Source organism: Symphalangus syndactylus, chromosome 23 (assembly GCF_028878055.3).
Source record: "Symphalangus syndactylus isolate Jambi chromosome 23, NHGRI_mSymSyn1-v2.1_pri, whole genome shotgun sequence".
Classification (NCBI taxonomy): domain Eukaryota; kingdom Metazoa; phylum Chordata; class Mammalia; order Primates; family Hylobatidae; genus Symphalangus; species Symphalangus syndactylus.
In genome coordinates, this window is record NC_072445.2 from 59,010,288 (window position 1) to 59,026,238 (window position 15,951).

Sequence of the window (15,951 nt, forward strand, 5' to 3'; positions counted from 1 at the left end):
CAGTCTCAGGTCCACATCTGTAAAGCAGAGAGAATCAGAGTGTCTGTCTCTCAGAGCTGTTGGGAGGACCAACCGAGATCCTAAATATAAAGCTCTTAGCACTCTCTGACTGGCACACTGAAGCAAAGATGAGCTGTTATCCTGATGAGGTAGTAACGTCTGCTGCTACTTCTCAGCTGAAGGGATGTACGGTTGAGAAACTGGTTTTATCGTTAAAAGCATATTACTAACAAGTCCCAAAAAGACAAATACTGCATAATTCCACTTATGTGGGGTACTTAGAGTAGTTATATTCATAGAAACAGAAAGTGGTTACCAGGGGCTGGGAGGAGAGGAGAATAAAGAGTTATTGGTTAATGAGCATAGAGTTTCCATTTTGCAAGGTGAAAAAGTAGTGGAGATTGGCTTCACAGCATTGTGAATATACTTAACACTACTAAACTCTACGTTTAAAAATAGACAAGAAGGTACATTTTATACAATTTTTTTACCACAATTAGAAGTTAAATATTTTAAATAACATTTTGTAGAGGGGCTGGGCGTGGTGACTCATGCCTGTAATCCCAGTACTTTGAGTGGCTGAGGTGCACGGATCACTTGAGCTCAGGAGTTTGAGATCAGTCTGGGCAACATGGAGAAACCCCGTCCCTACTAAAAATACAAAAATTAGCAGGTCATAGTGGTGCACGCCTGTAATCCCAGCTACTCAGGAGACTGAGGTGGGAGGATCACTTGAGCCCAGCAGGCACAGGTTGCAGAGAGCTGAGATCGTGTCACTGCACTCTAGCCTGGGTGACAGAGCCAGACCCTGTCTCAAAAACAAAACAAAACAAAAAACCATACTGTTGATAAGCTTCATCAGCCATCATTTGGACATTACATTTATCAAATGGAATCCACAGTCTATTGTAAGCATTGCTCTCATTTTGTGGTCATCTACTTCAACATTGGAATCTGGAGGACATTTCAGATCACCCTGTGTGTACAATCCACGTCCCCCAAAATGCCATTAAAATGATTCATTTGGGGCACGCAATTAAAGCCTCTAGCCAGTGAAAGAGCTTCATCGCCTGCCACAGAAAATCAAAGCAGTTGTTTTTAATATAAATGCTGCCTCTTAAACAGTAAGGTTCCAATAAAGTCAGGAGGATACAAGAAAAACAAAATTCAGGAGCTTCTGGATAACTGAACATGTGGAGGCTCCTGGAGGATGGCAAGTCCAGGGAAGGCATGGAGGCCCTGCGCCCCTTCCCACATACCTTACCCTACGCATCTCTTCATCTGCATCCTTTGTAACTTCTTTATAACAAACCAGTAAAAGTAAAACAAACAAACAAACAAATAAACATAATTCAGAGGGTTTGCAGATTGAGACAGGTAACTCTCCATTCGGTCAGCATTCACATTCAGGATAGATTCAATTTTCGGACTGCAAATTCAAGAATGTGGAAAGCCAATTCTTTAAAAAGAAAGATCATTGCACAAAAGACGTCAGGCCAGGCACGGTGGCTCATGCCTATAATCCCAGCACTTTGGGAGGCCGAGGCAGGTGGATCACTTGAGGCCAGGAGTTCAAGTCCAGCCTGGCCAACATGGTAAAAGCCTGTCTCTACTGAAAATACAAAAATTAGACAGGCATGGTAGCGCATGCCTTTAATCCCAGCTACTCTGGAGGCTGAGGCACAAGAATCACTTGAACCCAGGAGGTGGAGGTTGCAGTGAGCCGAGATTGCGCCACTGCACTCCAGCCTGAGTGACAGAGTGAGACTCTGTCCTCAGCCTCCCCCCCAAAAAAGATGTCATATAAATTCAATCAGAATTAAGTACAGAACTACCAAAGCAGCCCTGGGCAGTGAAGCCCCAGGAGTTGTATTCTAGCTGTAGGTCCCAGGATGAGAAGACCTGCAATCCTGTAGAACACTTAAGCGACTAAGAAGGAAGTAAATTGCAGGCATGACCCATTATTTACTAATATTCTCCCTTTTAAAGAATTTTCTCTGAGGGATTTTTGCCATTAGCAAGATCATGATGATATCAGAGAAGTACAGAACAATCTCTCAAAAGTGTCCCTTGAGATGGTAATGCCTGGGTGTGGCCCCCATTTCTCAGGCTTGGTTCTTAGTTTCAAAATCCAATTTCTTCCTTCCCACTTCTTTCAAATCCAAGGACCAGACCCTGAGAAATGACCTGCAATCCTCTAGATTGTCAGTACTATTGGACTGTAGGAGTGTAGGATTTTTCCTAGGTGATTATACATCTTTTCTGAAACTGACTTAGGTTAATCAAATTTATAAAAGACTGATGTATACAGTAGACTTACAAATTAATAATTTGTCTGGAATCCAGGCCTTAATTTTTCTTTCTTTCTTTTTGAGATGGAGTTTTACTCTTGTTGCCCAGGCTGGAGTGCAATGGTGCGATCTTGGCTCACTGCAGCCTCTGCCTCCTGGGTTCAAGCGATTCTCCTGCCTCAGCCTCCCAAGTAGCTGGGATTACAGGAATGCAGCACCACGTCAGGCTAATTTTTTGTATTTTTAGTAGAGACGGGGTTTCTCCATGTTGGTCAGGGTGGTCGAACTCCCGATCTCAGGTGATCCACTCACCTCGGCCTCCCAAAGTGCTGGGATTACAGGTGTGAGCCACCGTGCCCGTCCCAGACCCCAATTTCTTATACCCAAAGTCAAGATATTAATTGGAAGACTGCTTATGTACATGGAATTAGAAATAAAGAGGGTGGGATAATCTTAAGACCCATATGAATCAGAAAAAAAAAATCACCCTTCCAGCAGCCTATACCTCTCTAATGATTTTAATATATGGCTTCAGTTGGCAGTATTAGATTAACACTAATAAATTCTCAATCTCTACTATAACATCCCGTTTTAAAACTCCAATCAGACCATCTTCTCTTAATACATTTGCCCAGACGGGATAAACTCATTAGACTCCAGCTTCCTTAGTTACAATCACATTCGTTCCCTGCTTTCTTTAGATAACAATGAGATGGACTTTTTGGGTTTGGATCTTGCCCAGACTCTCCCATGTATTTACTGGAAATCTCTTGGCTTCTCTCTGCTGATTCCATTTGGGTCAACTGGTCTACTTTCACTTTTAGTTGAGAACAATTCCTCAGGATGTCTCACTTAAGAGGGTCAAACTATTTACAACCATTCTTGAAGTTTGCAAAGGCTTTTGCGGTGCAGTAACAGCAAAGGACTTAGCATAGGTGTGAAATAAGACTGTTTTAGTACCTATGGCATTTCTGATATCTAGCATCGTGCCTGAAGCATAGTAGGCATTCAGTAAGCCTGATATGTATGTCGTGATTGCTGCTACCATAGAAAGTAGAGTTCACAGAAATCCTGCTTCCCCTTGCTATTACTCTACAATGTATTCCCCTGGATCATGGATTACAAGGCAAACAGAAGCAGATAGCTTCCCAATAGTGCCTGGTATGCAGTAGGAGCTCAGGACATTTTCATTCAATAGACTTGGTTTACTTGTCATGGAGTCATCAGTGCCTCTTTTAAATAAGCAAGGAGCCATCAGGAAATAGCACAGCGGGTGATGTCAATCTAAGTCACTTGAATTCTAATTCTAACTCTGTCACTTTGCTAGGTATGAAAAGATAAGTCATTTATCCATTCAGAGGCTTCTCAATTTCTGCATTTGTAAAGTGGAGATGATAGTACCTAATTTTGCAAGGGAGTTGAGAAGAAAATGCATGGCAGGTGGTGATACCTGGTAAGATATAGGAACTCAGTAAATACAAGTTCCCCATTGTAACTTTCTGTGGTTTTCCTCAACTGTTCTGTGGTCCTCAATCTTCCCAGCTGTCCTATCCACTTGTTGTTGGACCCCAATAAGCCAACTCAGTAGCTCTTAGCATTGGATCTCAGTTTGGCATGTTACTTCTAGTCTCGTTTCTCCTGCCTGGCCTTCACCCAGTCCTGACCTCTCTTACTCATCCACTGAATGTCAGATCTGGAAGAAAGTCTGAAGTCATAGTGAGAGGTGACAGCATATGGACAGACCTCACAGCCCTCGCTGGCTCTGGGCGCCTCCTCTGCCTGGGCTCCCACTTTGGCGGCACTTGAAGAGCTCTCCAGCCCACCGCTGCACTGTGGGAGCCCCTTTCTGGGCTGGCCAAGGCCGGAGCCGGCTCCCTCAGCTTGCAGGGAGGTGTGGAGGGAGAGGCGCGAGCGGGAACCGGGGCTGCGCGCGGCGCTTGCGGGCCAGCTGGAGTTCTGGGTGGGCGTGGGCTTGGCGGGCCCCTCACTCGGAGCAGCTGGCCCGCCCTGCCGGCCCCGGGCAATGAGGGGCTTAGCACCCAGGCCAGCGGCTGCGGAGGGTGTACTGGGTTCCCCAGCAGTGCCAGCCCACCGGGGCTCTGCTCGATTTCTCACGGGGCCTTAGCTGCCTTCCCGCGGGGCATGGCTCGGGACCTGCAGCCCGCCATGCCTGAGCTTCCCACCCCCTCCATGGGCACCTGTGCGGCCCCAGCCTCCCCGATGAGCGCCGCCGCCTGCTCCACGGCGCCCAGTCCCATCGACCACCCAAGGGCTGAGGAGTGCCAGCGCATGATGCGGGACTGGCAGGCAGCTCCACCTGCAGCTCCGGTACGGGATCCAATGTGTGGACACTGTATCTAGCTACTCTGGTGGGGATGTGGAGAGCCTTTATGTCTAGCTCAAGGATTGTAAACGCACCAGTCAGCGCCCTGTCAAAACAGACCACTGGGCTCTACCAATCAGCAGGACGTGGGTGGGGCCAAATAAGAGGATAAAAGCAGGCTGCCCGAGCCAATAGTGGCAACCCGCTTGGGTCCATTTCCACACTGTGGAAGCTTTGTTCTTTTGCTCTTTGCAATAAATCTTGTTACTGCTCACTCTTTGGGTCCACACTGCTTTTGTGAGCTGTAACACTCACAGCGAAGGTCTGCAGCTTCACTCCTGAAGCCGGCGAGACCACGAGCCCACCGGGAGGAACGAACAATTCCAGACATGCCACCTTAAGAGCTGTAACACTCACCGCGAAGGTCTGCAGCTTCACTCCTGAGCCAGCGAGAACATGATCTCACCAGAAGGAAGAAACTCTGAACACATCCAAACATCAGAAGGAACAAACTCCAGACGCGCCACCTTAAGAGCTGTAACACTCACCGCCAGGGTCCACGGCTTCGTTCCTGAAGTCAGTGAGACCAAGAACCCAGCAATTCCGGACACAATAGAACCCTGACTCCTTAGGGACTGTGGGGTGTTTCCTCTTCCTCTGCCTACTCCGCTCAGTACCTTGCTGGGTCTGGCTGAAGCAAGTAATCATGCTGCACCATAGCCACAGATCAGCACTACCACTGCTGAGCTGAGAGCCTGTAGATCCAATTCTTCCCCCACTAACTTATACCACAGCTCAGGTGATTGAAAAAGACCCTGTAGTTTCAGGGTTTTCTGATTATCCAAGGATGTAGTTTTAGATCTGGAACTCTTTATAATTTCTATGTTATTTTATAGATACCCGAGATGAAGAGAAAAAAATATGAATTTGAAACATTCAATGTCACCGTTTTAAGCTGTCACGCCAATGTTATTAGTATTAATTCCTCAAAGGAAGAGGTGGCCAGGTGTGGTAGCTCACGCCTATAATCCCAGCATTTTGGGAAGCTGAGGCAGCTGGATCACCTGAGGTCAGGAGTTCAAGACCAGCCTGGCCAATATGGTGAAACCCCATCTCTATTGAAAATACTAAAAATTAGCTGGGCGTGGTGGCAGGTGCCTGTAATTCCAGCTACCCGAGAGGTTGAGGTAGGAGAGTCGCCTGTAATTCCAGATACCAGGGAGGCTGAGGCAGGAGAGTCGCTTGAACCTGGGAGATGGAGGTTGCAGTGAGCCAAGATCATGCCACTGCACTCCAGCCTGGGCGACAAAGTGGGACTCTGCCTCAAAAAAAAAAAAAAGGAAGAGGATTGAAAGATCGAAGCAGGAATTCCTGGCCTTGCTGGGCTACTGCATACGTTTAATTCTTTCCTTTCATAAAATTAAGCCTCGACCAGTCCCATCTCCTCTCGAGTCCAGACAAATGGGAACCCATTGTGCTGGATCCAGACTGGGATTCAGAGTTCAGGAAATATCATCCTGGCGCTGGGGTCAGGAAAGTGGGGAGAGGGTGGTTTCAGGGGAGGGGATAGTCTGCTCCTTGTGTGGAAAGTGGGAAGTCATGGATGACCCAAAGAGGAGCAGTATGTGTGTAAGGAGCCAAAGCCCAAACACAGAAAATGTCCAGCCCAGTTGATAGAGGAGCTAAGGTGGAATGCGGAAGATGAACTAGGGAAACAAGACCACAGACCGAAGATTTGGAGTAAAGGAAAAAAGATGGAGCCTGTCCTTCCAAAAGGCTGCAGGAACACTTTGTAGCTACTTTCTACAGGCTATCTACCTTGCGTGGAAAGGAGCGCTAGAGCTCAATTGTGAAGCACCAATTGTTATCAGCCAAGAGCATCTGTATTTATTTTCTTTTGCTGTGTAACATATGATCACAAATATGGAGGCTTAAAACATGTGATGGTTACTACTGTCAACTTGATTGGAATGAAGGATGCAAAGTATTGATCCTGGGTGTGTCTGTGAGGCTGTTGCCAAAAGATATTAACATTTGAGTCAGTGGGCTGGGGAAGGAAGACCCACCCTAAATCTGTTGAGCACCATCTAATCAGCTGCCAGCTAATATAAAGCAGGCAGAAAAATGTGAAAAAGAGAGACTGGCCTAGCCTCCCAGCCTACATCTTTCTCTGGTGCTCGACACTTCCTGCCCTCAAACATCGGACTTCAAATTCTTCAGTTTAGAGACTCGGACTGGCTCTCCTTGCTCCTCAAGCTTGCAGACAGTATATTGTGGGACCTTGTGATTGTGTAAGTTAGTACTTAATAAACTCCCCTTTATATTTTTATGTGTATATATATATATCTCATATATATCTCATATATATATCTCATATATATATCTCATATATATCTCACATATATATCTCATATTATATATATCCTATTAGTTCTGTCCCTCTGGAGAACCCTGACTAATATGAAACAACACCCATTTATTAGCTTCAGGTGGGAAGTATAGCACAGCATAATGAAATTTTCTACTCAGGGTCTCCCAAGGCTGAAATCAAGATGTCAGGCACATTGTCTTCTCATCTGCAGGCTTTGGGTAAAAATCCCCTTCCAAGCTTGTTCTTGTTGTTGACAGAATTCAGTTCCTTGTGGTTGTTGGACTGAGGTTTTCATTTCCTTGCTGTTGTCAGCTGGTGGTCACACACAGGGTGTCTTGAGATGTGACCCTCTCCATCTCTAAACCAGCAACAGCATGTCCATGAATCCTTCCTGTGTTTTGAATCTCTGGCTTCTTCTGAGAGGACACTGGAGAACACTCTTTTTTAAGGGACTTATGTGACTAGGTCAATGCCACTTGGACAATTTCCCTTCTTAAAGGCAACTGCGTCACATATCCTAACCTAATCACAGGAGTAAATTCCACCACATTCACAGCCCCAGGGATTACATAGGAGGTATATATGGAGGATGGAGGGAAAGGAAATCTGGGGGACTTAGACTTCTACCTGTTAAAGCATCTCGTATGATTTGTTTCATCAATAGGATACTTCCAGCTATTATTGACATATGAATCTGGGCTACATTATGCAAAAATTCTTATATAAGTAGGTATCAATGGTAATTCACTTTGTTATTTTTGAATTTGTGTCTCACCACAAAACTTGAGCTGTCTCTGGACATATCAATTTCCTTTTGAGGGCTGATGGAGGATCCAGACTAGGGCATTAGCCAGGCAAGCCAGGGTCAGGGACTGGGCCTCAAAGAGCTGGAAATAGAGCAGGTCATGCAGCTCAAGGCAGCCAGGAGCTCTGGGGGAAAGTCCTAACCAAGTTAGTAGTGAATACTGAAATCCAGCCAGAAACCAGAATCCAAGTACCAATTCTAAGAGGCCAAAAAAGGACCAAAATATGAGCTGAAGGGAAAGGGCAGGAGCTTGGCAGCATGGAAATGGAATAGAGCAGCTAGAAGCCAAACACAGACAGGGACAAGGTGATTGCTTCAAATGCCACTGTCTGTCTGGGGGAGTTGAGGTAGAAAGAGATGTGGTCTCTGCCTCCTTGTGAAGGAAAAGGGCACCTACAGAACAGATCCCTAACCATATTGACAAAGGAGCATTTGACGTCACCAAGGGACAAGGTCCACAGTAACATTTGCTTCTGACTGTTCTAGCCCCATGCACGCAGTTAGCTCTTTTGCAGTCTGTCATGTGAGCATGTAGAATTCATAGACAGCACATTTCCACATGTTGAGACTGCCCTTTACCATGGCAGAGCCAGCCAAGCTCCTTTCTTCTCCTACACTAAATCCCATCTGCTCTGATCTACTCCTGCAGTTCTCTCCCTTCTGTCTCCTCCGTCATTTCCCCCTTCTTTTGGGTTACTTTGCATTATTTCTGTTGCCTAACAAAAGCCTTCTCTTGACCTCCCCTCACATCACTTGCCCCATTTATTTGCTCCTTTTGGCAGCAAAACTCTTCGTGTTACTGTTACTCTCTGTCTTTCATTCCTCCCCCTAGTTCTTTCTTTAACCCATCTATTGTCATTTAAATGTGTCTTTCAACAAGCATGTACAGGAAACTCAATCTCAATGCAACAGTACTGAGAGGTGAGGCCTAAAGGGAAGTGTGTAAGCCATGAGGGCTCCATCCTTATGAATGGATTAATGCCAATCATAAAAGGGCTTGGGGCTGCAAGTTCAATCTCTCTCTCTCACCTGCTCTCACCCTCTTGCCTTCCACCATAGGATGATGCAGCAAGAAGGCCCTCACCAGATGCCAGTACATTGATATTGAACTTTCCAGCCTCCAGAACTGTGAGAAATAAATTATTTATAAATCCCCCAGTCTGTAGTACTCTGTTGTAACAACACAAAACAGACTAAGATACCATCCAAATAGGATTTCATCCCCAGTCCCCTCTTACTGAGGTCATCAGTGGCCTCTACATTGTGAAATACATTGGTTGGCTCTCAGGCTTCATTTGACTCTGCGAATCACTCCATGTTCTTACACATTCCTCACCTGCTGTTCAGGACTCCACACTCATTACCCTGGGGAGGGCACCAAGCCATTCATGAGGGATCCACCCCCATGACCCAAACACCTCCCACTAGGTCTGATCTCAAGATCACATTTCAACATGAGATTCAGAGGAGACAAACATCCAAACTATATCACACTCCTTGATACTTCCCCAAGTGAGTTGAAAACATGTCTACACAAAAACCTACACAGGATGCTTCTAGCAGCTTTATTCATAATTGTTAAAACTTGGAAGCAACTTAGATGTTCTTTGGTTCAGGATAAATGAACTGTGGTACAACCAGACAATGGAGTATTATTCACAGCTAAAAAGAAATAAGCCATCAAGTCACTAAAAGACATGAAAGAAACTTAAATTAATATTACTAAGTGAAAGAAGCTGTATTAGCGTTCTCCAGAGAGACAACAAACAGGCAATAGGTCGATAATAGATTCGATGGATGAGATAGACAGATAGGTAGATAGATAATAGATTAGATGAATGGAATAGATAGATTAGATAGATTAGATTGATTAGATACATAGGTAGATAAATAGATTAGACGGATTAGAGATAGATAGATAGATAGATAGATAGATAGATAGATAGATAGATATAGATTCGATGGATGGGATGGAGGGGATGGATAGATGGATTAATGTATAGATAATGGATTACATGAATGGGATAGACAGATAGACATACAGACAGACAGCTAGATAGATAATAGAGGATTTACTATGAAAATTGGCTTGCATAATTATAGTGACTGAGAAATCCCACAATAGGCCATTTATAAGCTGGAGAACCAGGGAAGCTGATAGCACGGCTCAGTCCGGGTCCAAAAGCCTCAGAACCGAGGAGTTTGATGGCATAACTCTGTTAGAGGCCAAAGGCCTGAGAAACTGAAGGATAGCTGGTGCAAGTCCCTAAGTCTAAAGACTATAGAACCTGGATTTCTGATGTCCAAGGGCAGGAGAAGGAGGGTGCCCCAGCTCCAGGAGACACAGAGAGAGAGAGAGAGAGAGAGAGAGAGAGAATTCACCTTCCCTCTGCTTGCTTGTCCTATCTGAGCACTGCCCACATTGGTGAGGGCAGATCTTCCTTAGTCTACTGATTCAAATGCCAACCTCTTCTGGAAACAACTTCACAGACATACCCAGAAATAATGCTTTATCAGCTATCTGAGTATCCCTTAGTCCAGTTGAATTAAGAGCTAAAATTAACCATCACAGAAACCAATTGGAAATGGCTGCATACTGTGTGATTCCAACTCCATGACATTCTGAAAAAGCAAAACTATGGAGACAGTAAAAATTTCTGTGGTTACCAGAGGTTGGTGGGGGAGAGAAGGATGAATGGGTGGACCACAAAGGATTCTTCTTAGGGCAGTGAAACTATTCTGTATGATACTACATTGCTAGATACATGTGATTAAACTTGTCAAAAAACACAGAATGTACAAAACCAGGAGGAAACCTTGATGAAAACTGTTGACTCTGGGTGATAATGATGTGTCATCACAGGTTCATTGATTGTAAAAAATGTATCACTCAGGTGGGGGATGCTGAAAATGGTGGACACTGAGCATATGTGGGGGCAGAGGGTCTACAGGAACTCTCTGTACCCTCTGCTCAATTTTGCTAAAAACTTAAAACAGTTCTAGAAAATAAAGTTCATATTTAATAAATAAATGAATAAATACAGTTTTTTTTTTAAAAAGTCTCCAGACATTGCCAAATGTCACCTAAGCCAAACTTGCCCCGGGTTGAGAATCACCAATTAAATTCTAGGCAAGTTATATGAACAGTGGTTACAAATAGTGATGTGGTGATGAAGGAGACAGTAGGTGATGTGATCAAGAGTTAAAGAGAGTCACTTTATGCAGCATAGTAGCCAACCTTCATTTAAAGGAGGAAACATTTAAGCTGAGGCTTGAATTCTAGAAGGAGTTAGCCATAGGGATAGAGAGAAGACATCCAGGCAAAGGGAGGAAACTTGCAAGGCTTTGAGGCAGGATGGTGACTGGGACAGCTGAGGTGCTCCCTGTACAATAGTGACAAGTAGGGCAGCAGGAGATCAGGCCAGAGAGGTGCCTTCTGAGTCACATCAGGCTGTGCCATTTCCAGTCATGATAGGGGACTGGAAATTTAAACTGAGAGTGATGGCCAGCCCCAGAGGATGTTAAACAGAGAATGTCATAATCTTACTCATTTAAAAAAATGAGTGATTTAACATTGAAACCTTGATGTGATGATCAATTTTATGTGTCTACTTGGCTAGGGTATAGTGCCTAGCTTTTGGGGCAAACACTAATCTAGATCCTTCTGTGAAAATTATTATTATTTTGAGATAGAGTTTCACTCTTGTCACCCAGGCTGGAGTGCAATGGTGTGATCTCGGCTCACTGCAATCTCCACCTCCTGGGTTCCAGCGATTCTCCTGCCTCAGCCTCCCGAGTAGCTGGGATTACAGGTGTGCTCCACCACACCCAGCTAATTTTTTTTTCTTGTACTTTTAGTGGAGAAGGGGTTTCACCATGTTGGCCAGGCTGGTCTTGAACAACTGACTTCAGGTGATCTGCCCTCCTCTGCCTCCCAAAGTGCTGGGATTACAGGCATGAACCACCGCACCTGGCTTATGAAAATTATTTTGTAGATGTGGTTAATATCTACAATCAGGTGACTCTGTGTAAGGGAGTTTGCTCTCAGTAATGTGGGTGGGCCTTACCTAATTGGTTGAAGGCCTGAAGAGGAAAAATGAGGCTTCCTAGAGAGGAAGGAATTCTGCCTAAGACTCGAACACAGAAATTCTGCCTGAGTTTCCAACATTTGGGCCTGCCTTGCATATTTTGAACCTGCCAGCCCTCCCAATTGTGTGAGGCAATTCCTGAAATTAAATTTCTTAATGTATATCCTGTTGGTTCTGTTTCTCTGGTGAGCCCTGACCGATGCACTTGGCTGCAAAGAAATTGTGGCCAATGATTAGATTTGATAAGTCCTTCCAGGACAAGGCCTGTGGCTTATTAAGCCATGAAATTCCACCTCTTCTCTCAGCAGCTTGGATAGATGAAGCTGGCATTGAGGTCTGGATTCTGGGAAGGCCTGGAGGGCTAATATTTGGTGGCCAGAGAACTTGTGTAACCCAAGTGGTCAGAGTTTGGAGACTTTGTGAGACTTTGAGACGCAGCCCTGCATCCTGGGGCCTTGTCTCTTCGTCATCCACTGCTCTGATGTAGAGCGTTTTACATCACAGGGGATCAACAGGAAGCCAACTCCCAACCCTGTGCCTGGGCCACAAAGGAGATCAGCAAATCTGCAGCACTGTGGACTCATTCAAAATCCAGTTTTTTCAATGGGTTGCTGGCCACAATTGTTTTTTCCACTAAGTCTGCATTTACCTTAGGCATGCAATCATTTATTCACCCTGTCAATCTTTCAACGTATTTGTGCAGTACCTGCTGTTTTTAAGGTTCAATTCTAGGTCCTCAGGATCAGATTAAACAGAAGTGAAGCCCTACCCTCATGAAGCTTTCATTCTAGTGGTGGTGATAGGTAGAAAAGAGGCAAACCAAAAAAATAAACGAAATGATTGCCAAGTTGTGGCAAGCACTGTAAGGGAACCAAAAAAGAGGCTGAGAAGGGAGTGGTTACACAGTGGTTAGGGAAGGTGTCTTCAACTCACAAGTTGAAATCTGGAAAACAGAGAGAGGTTTGACCACGTGGAGGGTGGAGGAAGCTTTCCAGGCAGAGGGTGCAGAGTTAGAAAGGCTCCAAGGGAGGAAGCATCTTCTCACTGTGAAGGATCTTGTGGAAATAAACGAAGACAAAGCAGATGAGAAAAGCGAAGGCTGTTTATTCCAAGCTTGTAGTAGCAGGGAGTCGGCTACCATCACTTGAGTTTTGGCAGAGGCTCAAAGGCAGTCAGAGGAGTGGGGAAGCTTTCATAGTGGAGAAAAGGGAAGGCTCCAAAAGTGTGCTGATTGGAAGCTATTGGCATGGGAATCTGGAGGCAGCTCACTGGAAGTGGGGCATCAGGTGCACCGTTGGCTTTCTCTGGTTGTTCCTCTGTTGGAAGTAGGGACAAAAATTAGGGAAGCTGTCAGTTAGTCGTCAGTCAAGTCCTGGCCACTTTGGTCCTGTTATTGAGGGGTTCTTTTTTGTCTTTCTGGATCAGCTGCTAGAGACAGTGGTCTGGCTTCCTACAAGTCTGGCTTCTAGAGAGCAGGCTGGCTTCCTGGGTTGGTTCCTCTGGATAATGGGCTGGCTTCCTGGGCTGGTTGCTGCAGGTTGGGGGTCAGAGTTCTGTTTTTATTTATGGTCTAGCCGTTGTCCATTTGTATAGTCAGACTCTCAAATCTGAACGCACACCTCTGTGTTGGGGAGTCTGGAGTGCTGGGGAGAGGAGCACTTGATGAGGCTGGAGAGGAGGCAGGGGCCCGATCATATCAAACCTTACAAACCACAAGTCAAGGCTGGAGTTCTTTCTCGTATAATGAGGAGCTACCGAAGGGTTTTGAATAGAGGGGAGACGTGATTGGATTTGTGTTTTAAAAGGAACACTTTTGCTGCTGGGTGCCTTATGGATTTCAGAGGCGGGGAGTGCAGAGAACAGTCAGGAGGCTGTTGCAAGAATCCAGACATAAGACAACGGTAGCTTAGACTAAGGTGATGGTATCTCAGCTGCATAGGTAATTTGTGACCAGGAATCTTTTCTGAGCAGTTAATCATTTGGATACAATTTAGCTACCTGTCTCTCTCCTATAGGGGGTGATTGAGCTGCATGTTGACTTAATAGTTTTATTTTTTATTATGAATTAATAAGTTGGCATTGCAGTGAACACATAAATCTGTCATGAGTTTATTCAGTGTGAGCCAGTTGCTAATCACCATGGGTGCATTTACAAAATTATCCTTATATCCAATCAGTGCAGCGCAGACACAGTGGCCACATTGTGCTCCTACAAGGCTGTTTGTGCAGCCATTTGGCTTCCCGAGAGGGCCCTGTATCTGTCCCTACATCATCATTTGTATCTTGAAATCACACAAATAATAGTTATTCCTACTAACCTTCTTCTTGCTAGGCATTTATATCCCTTCAGCATATTTCTGGGTCCGATTATTCTGGCTTGTTAACTTATTCATTCATTGAACACCTACTGCATGCCAGGTACAAGGCTCAGCACTGGGAATATAATAGTAGACAAGACAGACATGGTTCCTGCCTCCCTTCAGTCTATATGGGAAAGTGGGGGTTGTGGGAGGGGTCATTAAACAAGCGTACACTCAAGTGAATATATAATTATACATGTCTATAAGTGTTATAAAGGAAAAGATCAGAAATCAAAATGGTGGAAGTGGGGCTATTTTAGATTGTGTGATCAGGGAAGCAGTCATTGATAAATATTTAAATTGAGGCACGAATGATGAGAAGGAATCAGTGCAGTAAAAATTTGGGGAAAGTGGGCATGAAGTCTCTGAGGAGGGAAGTGAAAAGGGAAAGGAAGCAGCGCTGGCTTGGTAAGTAAGGAGAGCAACTTACGAAGAAAGTGGAGAATGAGAGTGTGTCTGGGCGAGAACTGCTGTCTTGAGGGTCAAGGCAGCACAATTCCCTTAAACAGAAATGGACAAGGCTATTTAAATTTTTAAAAGATCGCTGTGCTTGTGATGTGGATGGGCTGTAGGGAAAGAAGTGAAGGCTGAGAGAAGGTTGGGAGGTCATTGTGGTTGTCCTAGTGAGACGTGTCAGTGGTGGGACTAAGCATAGAAGGTAGAACTCAGTAGAATGATTTCAGAGATGTTTTGGAAGTTGAATTAATGGATAAGATGTGAGGGAGAGGGAAGGGAAATAGAAAATATGATCCCCAGTTTCTGGTTTGAGCAATGGGTGGATGGCTGGAGAATTCTGTTTCTAGACTTCCCCTGTGGGTTTTCTTATGGAATTCAAAGGCTTGCTTTTAAATGGTGTGATCATAGCTTCATCATCATCCGCTGCTTCTCAAGTATTTCCTCTAGTTTTGTGTTGGTTCTGTAGTCTTACTCTCTAATTTTCATGTTACTTAACAGTTTACTTACACCTGGCTTTGTAGAACTGATTATCTTGCTTCTTAATTTAGTCTAATATTTACTTCCATGTGTACAAGAAATGCATTCACATAATTAAATTTGTTTTGCTTTTACCATTCCAATTTAGTGAACTCTAGGAGTGTGGTTGCATGAGTCCACAGAACATACCGTGTGAACAGCTAGGCTATTAATGGGAGCTGTGTGGACCACTGGCCTCTTCCTCCCTATTTTGCCTTCCAACATAAAATTATATAGATATTCCTTCCACCAATTTACCTGACCTATAGCTCAATGAACTGTGTTCATTCACATTTTCAAGCTTTACCAAAAGAACCTATTCCTTAATTTAATCTTAGATTAAATCCAAGATTAGTTTAATCCTAGATTAAACCAAGGAATACATATTTTTGGTTGCATATTCTACTTTTAGCCCATTTTTTCCCCCTTTTAAGGTTGATCTTAAAAGTTGAACCAAACAGCTATATTTACATAAAGCTGCTCTAAATCATACAGAAGCTTATTTTTTACTTTATATTTTTAGTTCCATATATCATAAATGAATATATTCCCAATGTAAAAATTCAAACCAAGAATTACATGAAGCAAATCTAAATTAAAATATGTAAATTCTCCTTTGTCTCTATCTAGGTATGCATGCAAATATATGCATGTAATCATATTCTATCAACTGATATGTAACTTGTTTGTTACACACACAGCAAAATATATTGAAGATCTTTCCATATCTATACATGTAAC

General features: G+C 44.2%; 1 long non-coding RNA gene across 1 annotated transcript in view; it reads left to right on the forward strand.

Moving 5' to 3' along the window:
• LOC129473704 (uncharacterized) overlaps nt 1-8,912 on the forward strand; it is a 38,417-nt gene extending 29,505 nt beyond the window's left edge. Inside the window, exon 4 of the long non-coding RNA XR_010119192.1 lies at nt 8,850-8,912. This is a non-coding gene — a long non-coding RNA (uncharacterized lncRNA). The remainder of the gene's footprint in view (nt 1-8,849) is intronic.
• The last annotated feature ends 7,039 nt before the right edge of the window (nt 8,913-15,951 follow it).